Genomic DNA, 15,515 nt, shown 5'->3' on the forward strand with positions numbered 1-15,515 from the left:
AACAAATCATGAGATTAATTCCAACAAATCATGGGGTTTTCTCTCTTCTTACATTTTGAACTCTCAATTCTCAATTTACAGGGTTGTTAAGCAAGCGTTTCTGAGTTCAGGACTGTAAGTTTTGTAAGGCTTTGTTTTGAGGTAGTGGGCTCTCCAACACTGGAGGCCTTCAAGAGGCAGCTGGACAGCCATCTGTCGGGAATGCTTTGATTTTGTTGGAAGTGGGGCAAGAGCAACTCCCGTTTTGTTTTTTGTTTGTGCTCCAGAACGAAGATAGGGCTAGGGTCCTCCAGATGGATAGGCTTGTTTACCGTTACCTGGGATGCTCTGACTAACTTCCTTCTGTCGCTAGACTGTGACGCCTTTAGGGAAGCTTACCTGCCCCTCCTCCTTCCGCCCTTTCCATTCCATTCTTCTCTGGCTGTCCGTGAGAGAGGAGACATCCCTTTGTCTCTGCTCTTTCTCCAAGCATGGGGCTGACTCCCACACCTAGGAGTTATGCCTCCAACTTAGCTAGTTAGTTAGAACTAGGTTTGCCTTTTCTATCTACTATGTATTTCTCAAAATAAAGTAGCTTTTCTTATTTTACTAAGTCTCCGGTCTCAGTGATGCTGTTGCAGGGTAAAAGCCTGCTTTCTTAGGCAAACGCACGCACACGCTGGCACACTCGCATTTCAACATCTGCTGTTACTCTCTGCTGCTGTGGTGCTGCTTTTAAACGAAATTAAGCAACACAACTACACACAGCGCAACAGATTTGGATTCCTGCATCGAGCAGGGGGTTGAACTTGATGGCCTTATAGGCCCCTTTCAACTATACTATTCTACGATTTTATGAAATGAGTTTATGGAAAGGATCAGAATGGCATGGGGGGTATTTTCAATTTAACACTGCAGAATGCAAAAAATCCACACTGGCTATTGTATACAGCAATATATTAATATAATATGTATTATAAAATGTTTACTTTTAATTTTCAAATTAAAAAAAACACCACATAGCCAAGTTTCTCCTGGAAGCAGATTATTTTTTTATTTATCTAAATAATTGTATATGGCCATCTTTTTTTGCCTTGAGAAACAGTCAAATTTCTTCAGTTTACCTACAAGAAACGTAGAGAATTCTCATGAAAATAAATATGGCAAAATTTCCTTTTAAAATATCAAAGCTGTAAAGTGAATAGATACTGTGATCTTTCCTTTTTTTAGATCACCATAATCTGGATCTTCAACTTCCACTTCTGAAATTGTTCTGAAAGAACCACTAAATTTGTACTGTATCAACCAGTAAGGAGCTGATACTGAGCAATGTTTATACCTTTCTCAGAGAGTTTAATAAAGTTTGATTTAATAATTCAACTAACATAGGTAAAAATGGCTGGCAACCACTGGAATGATCAGCTACTGTACAAAGATAGAGAGGGTGTATCTATATTTCCAAGTTTGTTCCAACTGTGAATGACAGATAATGGGGCAGAGGTGTCTTGGTTGAGTCTCAGAAATTCATCCTACTGCAAACTTCCTCTGACCCTAATCCAAACGCATTCTGCAATACCTTGAAGAGCTAGAGATTGCCTGTCCTTTCATTCTTGACTTCGGACTGAGCTGTAGGGGCTTCAGCAGTCTTCTCATCACATCTGTCACTAACAGAATAGCATGATGGAGAAAAGTAGCCTTAACATTGTGCCAGCTGAGTTTCCCATACAAGGAAACTGATCAATACCATTTAAATGACAATTACTACTTTTGATCCCTATTTTGAAGGGATGGATAGAATGAGGGAGAACAGTGTGCATGTGAGCACAGATGTGTATTTTGACCTAGTTCCACTGATTTTTTTTTGTAGTTTCCCACTTGTAATAGCCCTCTGCTGCTCCTCTTGATGTCAGTGTTTTTAGAATTACCAACTTGAATGGTAATTGTACAGATAAGAAACCATAGCTTTCCTGGCTAGTTAATTCTGAATAATCCTGAAGGCACAAGTATTTTTTAAAAGGCATGCTCTTTCCTGTTCCAGACCTGCAACATCATTTTTCATACATGCTGGTGACCATAGCAACACTGTGGAAGATTTCTTCATAGCACACAGCCTTCCTTTCTCACAGGCAACAGTTCTCATGATGGTTCTCATCTCTATTAATGGTTCTCTTGACTCACCTGTTCCTACTACAGTTGTGCACAAATAACCTCTCAAAATTCTTCACCCTATTTGTGGATGCAGAAACCGGGGCATCATTTCACCAAATTTCTTCAGGGGGAAGGAGAAATTCTCCAACTGTTTCTTGAAAGTGCAGCTCATTACTAGGAGCGGCAGGAGCACAGCTCACCCCTCCCCTAAGGGTTTGTTTTTATGTTGTTGGCAAGTGGTGGCAGCAACAACTCCGTGGGCAGCCTGGGCATTTTACATCCACCACAATAACCTGGATCTAGTGTCATTTGGGAACATGGACACTCACCACACACAAAAAAGTGACAAATGTTTTGGGGGGAAATTCTGCAAATTAGCTTCCTTTTTCTAGGGGTTTGGATGAGAAAAAGAAAAACCTCAGAAATTCTCTCAAAAACGTCTCCTGGAAAAGTTTGGTTCAGCTCTAATTTACCCACAGCAACTGAAATTCAGAGGCATGCTATCATGGCTAATGATAAATACAATAAAATGTTGCAGTGTTTTCTTTCCCTTTTATATGACTGCTATGTTCAAGATTTTAGCCAGCCAGCCATAAAGCCTTATGTGGCCCAGGATGTCAATATCTCAAGGACCATCTCTCCCTGTATGAACTGACCCAGACCCTGTGTTCATCATCAGAGGCCCTTCTTTGTGTGCCCCCTCCGTGGGAGGCTCAGAGAGTGGCAACATGAGAACGGGCCTTTTCAGTGGTGGCCCTCCGGCTGTGGAATGCTCTTTCCAGGGAGGCACACCTGGTACCTTCTCTATCCATCTTTTGGTGCCTTTTCACTCACGCCTTTGGTATGCTGTCTTTGGGTTTGTTTGGGTTTTCAATTTTGTATATTGCATGTTTTTAAATTTGTTTTAAATTGTATGTTTTTAAAATGTTTTGTAAGTCACCTAAAGACAACTGGGTAAAAGGTGACTAACAAATTTAATGATAATGTTTTTGCAATTTAGAAAATAATTTAGAATAATCTATTGTTAAGTATGCTATCTAGACATCTCTATGTAGGATTTTGTCTGATCATGAAAAAATAGAATATAAAAAAATCTGAGCTCAAACATGAGACAGGATATTTTCAGCATCTCACCTGACTCTTTGAAACTTCTAACAGCAGTGGCAAGATTATGAGACTGACTAGCTTCCTAAAATAATTTCTTCTTCCAGAACATCTTTGAAATTACTTACTTGTTTTGTATTATTCCTCTTTTAGTATGTACTTCTATGTTTGTTCTTTTGGCTAAAGGAAACTAAATTAATTGTTAAAAGATTTGTTGTTTCTTCAGTTGCTGAAATAAATTAAATGTCAGCACATCTTTGCAGAACCCACTGGAATAGAGTATTTTCTTCATAGTTCATACTCTGCTGAGGAACTTGCTGTTGATCTAAATACTGAGGGTCTCTATAGGAGACAACCATGACAATAACTCCCACTGCTCAATGTGAAAAATAAAGCTCTGATCAAAGCAACACAAGTGAACCCTCTTCTGACATAACAGAGCAGTTCCTTGTAGAGATGTCAAGGAAAGGAAATGTTGACCATCCGCCCTCCAGGAGGCCATTCTGATTCATCACTTTTCAATTGATTAAGCAGGGCCAGCAATTTTATAGCCAAAAGACCCCTCCATCCCATGCTTGTATAAATCAGGATCAACAGACAAAAACACTAGCACACAGGCAGCTGGGAGAAAGCACACGCACAAACCCTGAAGTGAAGGAACCTCAGGGAAAAACAGTGATGTAGTAGGAACTAATCTCCAGATGTCTCTATCCTACTATCCACAGATGCATCAAAGGTTGAAGCCTCAAACACAACAAAACATTCCAGTACTTCCCATTAAGAAATTGGGTACAAAGTACGTTGAGAGGGAACAGAATAAGAGAAGAAACTAAACCTGAAGGATTGTTAAACACAAGTAAATCAGATGATTTCTAAAATATATTGCATTTTAGTAGGCATGAAATATACACACACACACACACACACACACACACACACACACACAATTGTGATTAACAAAACAGAAGTTTTTATTGTAACACCAAAACTTTTCAGCTTCCGCAAAGGAAGCCCCTCTGAGCATTCCATCCTCAAACCTCTATAACTGCCACCTTGGTAACCTGATGCAACGCCTCTCCCGATATGAACCTACCCGTACACTACGCTCAACATCGAAGGCCCTCCTCCGGGTGCCTACTCAGAGAGAAGCCCAGAAGATGACAACAAGAAAAAGGGCCTTCTCAGTGGTGGCCCCCGAATTATGGAATACTCTTCCTGATGAGATATGCCTGGCGCCAACATTACTATCTTTCCAGCATCAGGTAAAAACCTTCCTCTTCTCCCAGGCATTTTAGCATTTTTACTGTTTTAGCATTTTAACATTCCTGCATTTTAGTATTTAATATACATTCAATATGTATTTAATTATGTCTTAACTTTTGTATAATTAATCTTATTTTAATTGATGATATGTGGTTTTAATTGTATGTTACTGGTTTTGTTTGTTGTAAACCGCCCAGAGAGCTTCAGCTATGGGGCGGTATATAAATTTAATAAATAAATAAATAAATTTGTATGTTAGCAGCTGATGAAGGCGGAAGCCGAAATGTTTTGGTATTACAATAAAAACCTCTGTTTTGTTAATATTTTTTAAGGTGATTAATGGAATCCTTATAGGGATCCAGAGCAAGCTTGGGTGACGATATATCTATCTATATCTATCTATATCTATATCTATATCTATATCTATCTCTATCTCTCTATATTGCACCAAATGATCTGCTGATTTAAACAAAGAACATGGGATTATATTTAGGGGGTAGGGAGCAAATGATGAGTATTTGGGGGGCTGGCACGAAGTGCCCCTAAGAGTTTTCCCTCACTCCTGTGATCCTTCTCTCCATTACTAGGACATGATGTCAGACAGGGGTAGAAGAAAACAAAAACCCCTGCAAGCAAACCCTGCCTTCCCTTGCACAATGCAGGGCTAGCCCAGGAAATATGAAGGCAGAAGAGTCAATACCAGCAAGCTGGTCCTGCCCATCCAGATGGGACCAAGTTTTTGATATTATTTACAATGTGCATTTTACATTAATGATTGAAAATTTATTTTAAAAATTAGCTGTTTTTCACTCCTCCCCCTGCTTATATCTCCAAACATGTTTTTATTTAGCATAGGAAACAGATATCAGATACAACTGTGCAAACGCATGTAAACATAACTGAACAGGTTGCTTTCACATATGAGGTCTGTAATCCCATTTTCCATTTGTTCACCATGGAGCCAAGTATCCAAACATGTGTAATGCTGTATGAGCTTTTGCAAATATGCAAAACAAAACACCCATGCACCCTTCCCTGTAGAAGCAGTAAGATAGTTTGCCTCCATTCCAATCTGGATTCTCTATTAAAAACAGGGTTATAGACTCATACAATAGACTCATAGAATAGTAGAGTTGGAAGGGGCCTATAAGGCCATCGTCCAACTCCCTGCTCAATGCAGGAATCCAAATCAAAGCATTCCCGACAGATGGCTGTCCAGCTGCCTCTTGAATGCCTCCAGTGTCAAAGAGCCCACTACCTCTAGGTAATTGATTCCATTGTTGTATGGCATTAACAGTTCAGACATTTTTCCTGATGTCCAGTCAAAATCTGGCTTCCTGCAACTTGAGCCCATTATTCCGTGTCCTGCACTCTGGGACGATCGAGAAGAGATCCTGGCCCTCCTCTATGTAACAATGTTTCATGTACTTGAAGAGTGCTATCTTATCTTCCCTCAGTCTTCTCTTCTCAAGGCTAAACATGCCCAGTTCCTTCAGTCTCTCCTCATAGGGCTTGGTTTCCAGTTGCCTGATCATCCTTGTTGCCCTCCTCTGAACCAGTTTGTCTGCATCCTTCTTGAAGTGCGGAGACCAGAACTGGACACAGTAGTCAAGATGAGGCCTAACCAGTGTTGAATAGAGGGGAACTAGTACTTCACATGATTTGGAAACTATACTTCTGTTAATGCAGCCTAATATAGCATTTGCCTTTTTTGCAGCCACATCACACTTTTGGCTCATATTCAGCTTGTGATCAACGACAATTCCAAGATCCTTCTCACATGTTGTATTGCTGAACCAAGTATCCCCCATCTTATAACTGTGTATTTGGTTTCTTTTTCCCAAGTGTAGAACTTTGCATTTATTCCTGTTGAATTTCATTCTGTTGTTTTCAGCCCATTGCTCCAGCCTACCAAGGTCCCTTTGAATTTTGTTTCTATCTTCCACAGTATTAGCTGTGCCCCCCCCCCCAATTTTGTATAATCTGCAAATTTGATAAGCATGCTCTGTACCTCCTCATCCAAGTCGTTAATAAAAATGTTGAAGAGCACTGGGCCCAGGACCGAGCCCTGTGGTTAGTTTGGTTGATGCCATAGCTCATCTTGAAAGGTTTTAATGAATAGTTTTCAGTTTGTACAGCCTGGGGACATGGACAGGATATTCTTGGGAGAGACAAACAAATGTGCTAGACCTATGCACATCACAGCTGATTAAAGCCGATTTTTATTTTGGCCTTGTAAGTTCTCATAGTTTCTTGCTTCGTTTATTTTTGATTATGTGATTACTATTTACTAAAACTATTAATTTTAAAAAGCTGCCAGTTAGAGCTTAACCAACTGGGTAGAAGAGGTAATTAGCACCTTGTTACATGAAAGTTTAATTCCCTTGTATTTAAGTTGACTGTGACAATGCCCCTGTACAAGAAATCTCCGTTGGTAGCTGCTGATTTGACCAATTCTAAACATATACATTTTGGATTATTATTACTTATTAGTTGCTTTTTTAAGAATGAAACTCAAAGCAACTTACAAAGAAGAAAAAATCTCAAAAGCATATACAAAATAAAGATCACAATACAAAAAGAAAAACCAAAACAATATACTAAGGTAAACCCAAAAATAATAAAAATCAATCAATCAAAAAACAATATACAATTCAAATACAGTGCAGCATATAATTAGGAGTCATCTTACAAGCCTAAGTAGATAAAAATAATTAGATAGAGACATCCTCATACATACTCTCCTTATTCTTTTCCTCTGAACTACAAAACCTTTATGTTTCTTACCTTATTGGGTGGATTTCAAGAGACTTGTTTGATTTCAATCTCTCATGAAGGTTTCCTTTCCCCATTTGTTGAGGCTGTGACAGTTTACTCATAAGATTCTTTTGTCCCTGCAGGGGAGTAATAGGTCTTGTAATAGACATGCGGGGATTTTGAACTAGAATGTTTAGAATTGTAGGCTCTGGTAGTTTAATCTCAAAGCAGTTTTTAAGGGTGGAAAGAGAATGAGAAACAGTCAAACTATCAATTTTCTTAATTGGTATGGATAACTCCCTACTGTAATGAGCTCTTTCTCCATTCAGAAATATACTCATTCAGACTACCTTTATACTTGTCTAGGGTCCACATGGACTCCTCTGCCAGTTGGCTGGCAAGACTATAATCCAGAGAACTATTCACATTAGGGGTATTTTTTAACAAATCAAAGTTCACTTGGTTCACCCCTGGAACATCCAAGTAGGGATGGTGTAGGATATTCACGAAATCAGATTTGGTATCAAATTCTGGGATAACATGCAAGTTCGTCTCATCATCAAACAGGCTTCCACTCTTTGTGTGCGTTCACAGCCGTTAGTGACACCATAATTTTGTTTAAAATCCACGATGAGAATTATGTATTTATGTAATTATTTTTGTAATCTGCCGCTGCTGTACACATTATATAATACAGCAGCTTAAGGAGTAATGTAGAAAATTCAGTAATTTTTCAGACAAATAATGAAAAAAGGGAGAACTGGAATTGCAGTAACTAGCGGAACACAATTTATAGCAAATAGGAACTGGCAACCCATTTGACACATTGAAAATGGAATGGAATCAGATAATGGACCCCATCCCTACAGCCTGGCAGAACAGGGGTGGAGCCCTGAGACTGCAGAGGAGGAGGAGGACTCTGAATAGGATGACAGTTCCAATGTTGGGCTGACTGGCACACAGGACCCTGAGAACTCTCTCGCCTTGGACAGTGACAGCTCTGCCCCTATAGCTCCAGTTACCCATGAAGAGGCCCAACCCAGTCATGCAGTTGGCACTCCGCCCGACGAACCCCCTCTTCCCACATCTGCTTTGCCACCACCCCAGCACAGCCCCCCTCCCTCTGACAGGGAGGGATCTGCTGAAGCAGAGCAGCCGCCCTCACCTTGCACACAGAGGTGGTTGCGCCAACAAGATTAAGGTGCCCCAATGGCCAGGTGCATGTATGGTCTCTACAGTGACTCTTAGTTCATGCAAGTAGGGTGCCCACCCATTCTAACTTAAGCCGGGTGAGGGGGCATGTCTAATTGCTGCGACAACATTTTAGTGCAGTAAAGAATTACATCCTTGTCCAAACCATTACAACTACCATGGTAAAACAATGCAAAATAAAAGCTTAACAGGTATAATTCTGAAGTAAAAGAAAAAATATATAATAATATTTAAAGCAAACAAAAAATAACCACTAACCCCCCCAAGCCCCTGAGAAAAGCAATCTACTGTATCTCCTACTACATCTCCTACAAAACTTCAATATTCTGGGAGGAGGCTTGTGTTGGAGGGACTATTGATGCAAGGCAGGTCTCCTCCCAGGCTGGCAGAGCTTCTGCAGGGAACTCCTTAACCAAGCAAGGCCTCAGCAGAAACACAGTCTCTTTGTAGGCAGAGGTGTGGATAAACTACTGGAACACACGGTGGCCTTGCCAGTCCAGGAATTATTGGATGACAATGGTTATCTGGCTCCCAGTTTATTTCCAGGCCCAATTCAAGGTGCTGGTTCTTATCTTTAAAGGCTTAAATGGTTTGGGATCTAGGTATTTGAAGAACAGTGTCCTCCGGTATGAGCCTGCCCACACGCTATGGTGATCAGAAGAGGCCCTATCCCTTCGCCCTGTGAAATGTGGAGACATGGAATCAGGCCTTCTCATTAGCAGTGCCCGAATTATGGAATTCACTGCATTTAGGAACATAAGAAGCTGCCTTATACTGCCATCTAGCTCAGTATTGTCTGAACTGACTGGTAGCGGCTCTCCAGGATTTCAGGCAGGAATCTCTGCCAGAAGTACCTGGAGATGCCAGGAATTGAATTTGGGACCTTCTACATGCAAGGCAGATGTTCTACCACTGAGCTACAGCCCTTCCCCATTAGGAGATCTAACTATCCACCTCTTTGGGCCTGTTGAGATGGCAGGGCAAAACAACCTTATCTGAATGCGTATTTGCTCTTGATTCTGATTGCTTTTTTACTTCCCTACCCTGCTGCTTAATTTTTGTGCTGTTGATTCTGTTGTCTGATAATTGTTTTTTAAATACTGTTTTATGACACACAAGTATAAGCTATCTTGAGGACCTAATTTGTGTACAAGACACACAATGGATCTATTTTTATGAATAAGTAAGCATGGGTTTTGCAGCTCCCTGCTCCCCATGCCTCAGGTGCAATTCACCAACAAAACAATTTGCCAAGACTGGACAGGAGTATATATAGATAAATAGATCTTAAAAATAAGGAATACTCCAAACTTTCAGGCTTCTAGGAAAGTCATATGAATTTTTATACTGTCAACTGGTAACTTGTATCAATCATTGCATTCAACTTGTAACAACTTTGTATTTAACAACTCATTTACTGTGAGGTAGTCACAATAAATATAATCCAATACTGTTGTTACTCAGCTCATTTTTGGGGGTGAATCTGTGCACATTGTGAAGGTGATCACCCCAGAAACTATGGAGTGAAATGAAGTAAACTTTGATAAAAAAAACCTCTGGCTAATTGTTTAAACAGGGTTGAACGTCTGACTTAAGGGCAAAAATCTATGCCTAGATCTGGCTGGTATGTGAGAAACAGAAGCATTGGCAAAGCTTGTCAAGCTGATATCATAAAAAGTGACCTTCATAAGACTCCCTATAAGGCTTGGGATCATGTCAACCCCTAGCCCTCCCCCACAGGATTATTTTGGGAAAATAGTCTTTTTAACTTGTAACATGGCAAACAATGACAACCTCCATTTAAAGCATGACAGCTTGTTTTGAGAACAGGAGCAACTTAAGAATAGGACCCTCTGAAAAATTCAGTGAATAAGGCAGGGTGAGGGCACAACAAAAGCCTAATCTGGAAGAGCCTCCAAAACTCTGCTCACTCAAGACTTTCCTTGACTAAGGGTGGATTTTTTATTATTGCAATCACTCTATAATTACTTAAGTGATCCTGAAAATAGCAGCCTCTATGACCCTTGAAGAGTTAAATATTAGAACTTTGTAAATATTAGAACTTTGTATTTGGGCTCCTGCTGGGAGGAAGGGTAATCAATCAAACAAACAAACAATAAAGGGCTAGATTTATACTCCACCCCTTGCACTTTCCTTTCCTCTGCTTTTCAGTTTCAGTTGTGGCATCTACCCAGCCAGCAACAAAGAGGCATGTTTGTTTGCCTGCAGTAAGAAGTAAGAGTTTATTTATTCTGCAGTTATTATAATAATTAGAGCAGGATTGGGTGCTTATTGCTAAAGGGTGAAATAAAGAGATAACTTAAAGTGATCTGAAAAAATGGCTACCCTTTACTGTTTTAAAGCACTCACTATACTCACAATCATAGTGGCCATTTTCTTTCCTTCTTTTTCTTGATTACTTGATGGTGAAGGATGAAAACAGCCCTAGAGGAACAGAAATATTGATGTATACACTACAATTAGCTAACTGGCTGCCTGGACACCTAAGGCTGTAACTCAGGCCTAATTTCTGATTTTCCCAATATGTGCAGCTCAGCATGAGGCCTTTTCGGGATTGAGAGCACCCTAGCGAGGGAGCCTGCTCCATGAGCTAGAGGGAGCCCCAGCTGACGAAGCATAAAGGCGAGTTAAGCTGCAGAGCGAAAAGAGAGTAAGTAGCTCCCATTTATTCCATTATTTAATTGAATTAAAACAGCTCAGAGCAATAAGTAATAAGGGCAGCCTAAGGTCACCCTGAGCTAGGAGCCAAATCCTGAAAGAACCTATATCTTAGGAGACAGATCCTAGGAGAAGGAAGCCTATAGAAAGCTAGTGTTCAACACCACCCTAGCAGGAAAGCTTCAAGGGACACTGTAAACAAGGCTAAATTCCAGTCGGAGAGAAGGGGAAAAAGGAAACTCCACCGATACATACAGGGAGAGAGTCAGCTCAGTCCTTGCTAAAAAGGGCAGCTTTAGCCTTCCTGAAACACAACCACAAGCTCTGTTTCCCTAGGTTAAAGAAAGGTCAGGCTGTTCTAGGTGGGAAAACAACAAACAAAAAAGACTTGCCTGGAAGTTGCAGACCCTTGCTTAGATTAAAAGCAGCCAAAAGCTTAAACAGCCCCGCCCCTCGCTCAGGAAGGAAGCCTGCCTTCCTGCCTTCAAAGGAAGGAAGCCTGAGATAATCCTAAAGAGTTAAGCCCCAGCTGATAGTTGAGCCATCAGCCTCAAGTAACACATCATTGGCTGGCAGCAGTAGCTGGGAGGAACCAGCCACACATATAAAGTCAGAGCACCCTAGAGCTAGAGGGAGCCCCAGCTGACAAAGCGTCAAGGCCCCAGCTGACAAAGCGTCAAGGCGAGTTAAGCAGCAGGGCGAGGAGGCCAGGGCCCCCCACTCTGCCCTTCTGTTCCCTGACCTCAACTAAACCGCAGTCTCCAACCCATTGACATAATAAACCTTAAACAAAACTATGCAGGTAAGAAGCCAGCAGGGGTGTGGGGACTTTCCAGTGTTTTGCACCACCTGCAGCATGTACGACTATCTGCCTGTTGGACAGAAGTCGTGGGTGTGCTCTTGGTGCAATGAGCTCCTGGCTCTCCGGGAACGACTTCATTTCCTTGAGGCCAAGGTGGCGGACCTGGAAAAGCTGAGAGAGAGGTGTGTGGAGGAGGCCTTCAGGGACGTTATAGCTGTGTCCCACTCCAACGATGATAGCTCTCCTGCTATCATGGAGAATGATGGTCTTGGGGAAGGAGAGCATCCAGCTGAGGAAGAGGGAAACGATCCCTTAGAAGGGACCCATTCCTTGGGGGATGAGCAGCTATCCTCTCGTGCCGAGGATGTATCTCCAGGGGGTGGAGGGATCCTTGTAGTGGGTGATTCAATCATTAGGAACATAGACAGTGGGGTGTGTGATGGGCGTGTAGACCACAAGGTGTTTTGCCTGCCTGGTGCGAAGGTTGCAGATATCGCCCGTCGTTTAGATAGTTTGGTAGACAGTGCTGGGGAGGAGTCAGTGGTCGTGGTGCACGTTGGTACCAACGACATGGGGAAATGTAGCCGTGAGGTCCTGGAAGCAAAATTTAGGTTGCTAGGTAGGATGCTGAAAGCTGGGACCTCCAAGGTGGCTTTCTCTGAAATGTTACCGGTTCCACGTGCAGGACCAGCCAGACAAGCACAGCTTTGCAGTCTCAATGCGTGGATGAGACGATGGTGTCGGGTGGAAGGGTTTGGATTTGTTAGGCACTGGGGAACATTTTGGGACAAGCTGGGCCTGTACAAAAGGGACGGGCTCCACTTGAACCAGAATGGAACCAGACTGCTGGCACTTAAAATTAAAAAGGTAGCAGAGCAGCTCTTAAACTGACTGAGGGGGGAAACCCGACAGGAGCTGAGAAAGGTCTGGTTCGGAATAAACCTCCCCCCTGGGATAAAAACAAAGAAATGATGAAATTTTAAAAGGGGTAGGCCTAGAAGTAGGCATTGTGAGAGCAGGGGCACAGGATATAAATTCAGAAGAACAAAATTACCACAGGCCAAACCACAAGTGCCAAAGACACTTGAAAAGAGACACTGCTTACAAGTGCCTGTACGCTAATGCTAGGAGCCTCCGAACCAAGATGGGAGAACTGGAGTGCTTGGTCTTAGAGGAGAGCATTGATATAGTGAGCATAACGGAGACCTGGTGGAATGGAGAAAACCAGTGGGATACGGTTATCCCTGGATATAAACTATATCGGAAGGACAGGGAAAGACGTATTGGTGGTGGAGTCGCTCTATACGTGAAAGAAGGCATTGAATCCAGCAAGCTCGAAACCCCAAAAGAGGCAGACTCCTCCACAGAATCGTTGTGGGTGGTGATACCATGCTCCAGGAGGGACTTAATACTGGGAACGATCTATCGTCCCCCTGATCAAAATGCTCAGGGAGACCTGGAGATGAGATATGAAATTGAGGAAGCATCCAAACTAGGAAATGTGGTAGTAATGGGTGACTTCAACTACCCGGACATAGACTGGCCGCATATGTGTTCCAGTCATGACAAAGAAGCAAAGTTTCTAGATATTCTAAATGACTATGCCCTAGACCAGTTGGTCATGGAACCGACCAGAGGGACGGCAACCCTGGACTTAATCCTCAGTGGGGACCGGGACCTGGTGCGAGATGTAAGTGTTGTTGAACCGATTAGGAGCAGTGACCACAGTGCTATTAAATTAAACATACATGTAAATGGCCAATTGCCAAGAAAATCCAACACGGTCACATCTGACTTCAAAAGAGGAAACTTCACAAAAATGAGGGGATTGGTAAAAAGAAAGCTGAAAAACAAAGTCCAAAGGGTCACATCACTTGAAAATGCTTGGAAGTTGTTTAAAAACACTATATTAGAAGCTCAACTGGAGTGCATACCGCAGATCAGAAAAGGTACCGCCAGGGCCAAGAAGATGCCAGCATGGTTAATGAGCAAAGTCAAGGAAGCTCTTAGAGGAAAAAAGTCTTCCTTCAGAAAATGGAAGTCTTGTCCGAATGGAGAAAATAAAAAAGAACACAAACTCTGGCAAAAGAAATGCAAGAAGTCAATAAGGGATGCTAAAAAAGAATTTGAGGAGCACATTGCTAAGAACATAAAAACCAACAACAAAAAATTCTATAAATACATTCAAAGCAGGAGACCATCTAGGGAGGCGATTGGACCCTTGGATGATAAGGGAGTCAAAGGTGTACTAAAGAACAATAAGAAGATTGCAGAGAAGCTAAATGAATTCTTTGCATCTGTCTTCACAGTGGAAGATATAGGGCATATCCCTGAACCTGAACTAACATTTGCAGGAAGGGATTCTGAGGAACTGAGACAAATAGTGGTAACGAGAGAGGAAGTTCTAGGCTTAACGGACAATATAAAAACTGACAAATCACCGGGCACAGATGGCATCCACCCGAGAGTTCTCAAAGAACTCAAATGTGAAATTGCTGATCTGCTAACTAAAATATGTAACTTGTCCCTCGGGTCCTCCTCCGTGCCTGAGGACTGGAAAGTGGCAAATGTAACGCCAATATGCAAAAAGGGATCCAGAGGGGATCCCGGAAATTACAGGCCAGTTAGCTTAACTTCTGTCCCTGGGAAACTGGTAGAAAGTATTATTAAAGCTAGATTAACTAAGCACATAGAAGAACAAGCCTTGCTGAAGCAGAGCCAGCATGGCTTCTGCAAGGGAAGTCCTGTCTCAGTAACCTATTAGAATTCTTTGAGAGTGTCAACAAGCATATAGACAAAGGTGATCCAGTGGACATAGCGTACTTAGACTTTCAAAAAGCGTTTGACAAGGTACCTCACCAAAGACTTCTGAGGAAGCTTAGCGATCATGGTATAAGAGGAGAGGTCCTCTTGTGGATAAGGAATTGGTTAAGAAGCAGAAAGCAGAGAGTAGGAATAAATGGACATTTCTCCCAATGGAGGGCTGTAGAAAGTGGAGTCCCTCAAGGATCGGTATTGGGACCTGTACTTTTCAACTTGTTCATTAATGACCTAGAATTAGGAGTCAGCAGTGAAGTGGCCAAGTTTGCTGACGACACTAAATTGTTCAGGGTTGTTAAAACAAAAAGGGATTGCGAAGAGCTCCAAAAAGACCTCTCCAAACTGAGTGAATGGGCGGAAAAATGGCAAATGCAATTCAATATAAACAAGTGTAAAATTATGCATATTGGAGCAAAGAGTCTGAATTTCACATATACGCTCATGGGGTCTGAACTGGCGGTGACTGACCAGGAGACCTCGGGGTTGTAGTGGACAGCACGATGAAAATGTCGACCCAGTGTGTGGCAGCTGTGAAAAAGGCAAATTCCATGCTAGCGATAATTAGGAAAGGTATTGAAAATAAAACAGCCAATATCATAATGCCGTTGCATAAATCTATGGTGTGGCCGCATTTGGAATACTGTGTACAGTTCTGGTCGCCTCATCTCAAAAAGGATATTCTAGACTTGGAAAAGGTTCAGAAGAGGGCAACCAGAATGATCAAGGGGATGGAGCGACTCCCTTATGAGGA

General features: G+C 41.9%; 1 long non-coding RNA gene across 1 annotated transcript; it reads right to left on the reverse strand.

Annotated features, from left to right (window-relative positions):
- Window positions 1-1,014: 1,014 nt before the first annotated feature.
- LOC133365876 (uncharacterized) lies at window positions 1,015-10,913 on the reverse strand. The gene is made up of 3 exons (XR_009758326.1): window positions 10,843-10,913; window positions 7,282-7,388; window positions 1,015-1,103 (listed from the first exon to the last, which is right to left on the reverse strand). It is a non-coding gene; the product is annotated as an uncharacterized LOC133365876 (long non-coding RNA).
- Between the last annotated feature and the right edge of the window lie 4,602 nt (window positions 10,914-15,515).

This window comes from Rhineura floridana, chromosome 11, assembly GCF_030035675.1.
Source record: "Rhineura floridana isolate rRhiFlo1 chromosome 11, rRhiFlo1.hap2, whole genome shotgun sequence".
In the NCBI taxonomy this organism is placed as follows: Eukaryota; Metazoa; Chordata; class Lepidosauria; order Squamata; family Rhineuridae; genus Rhineura; species Rhineura floridana.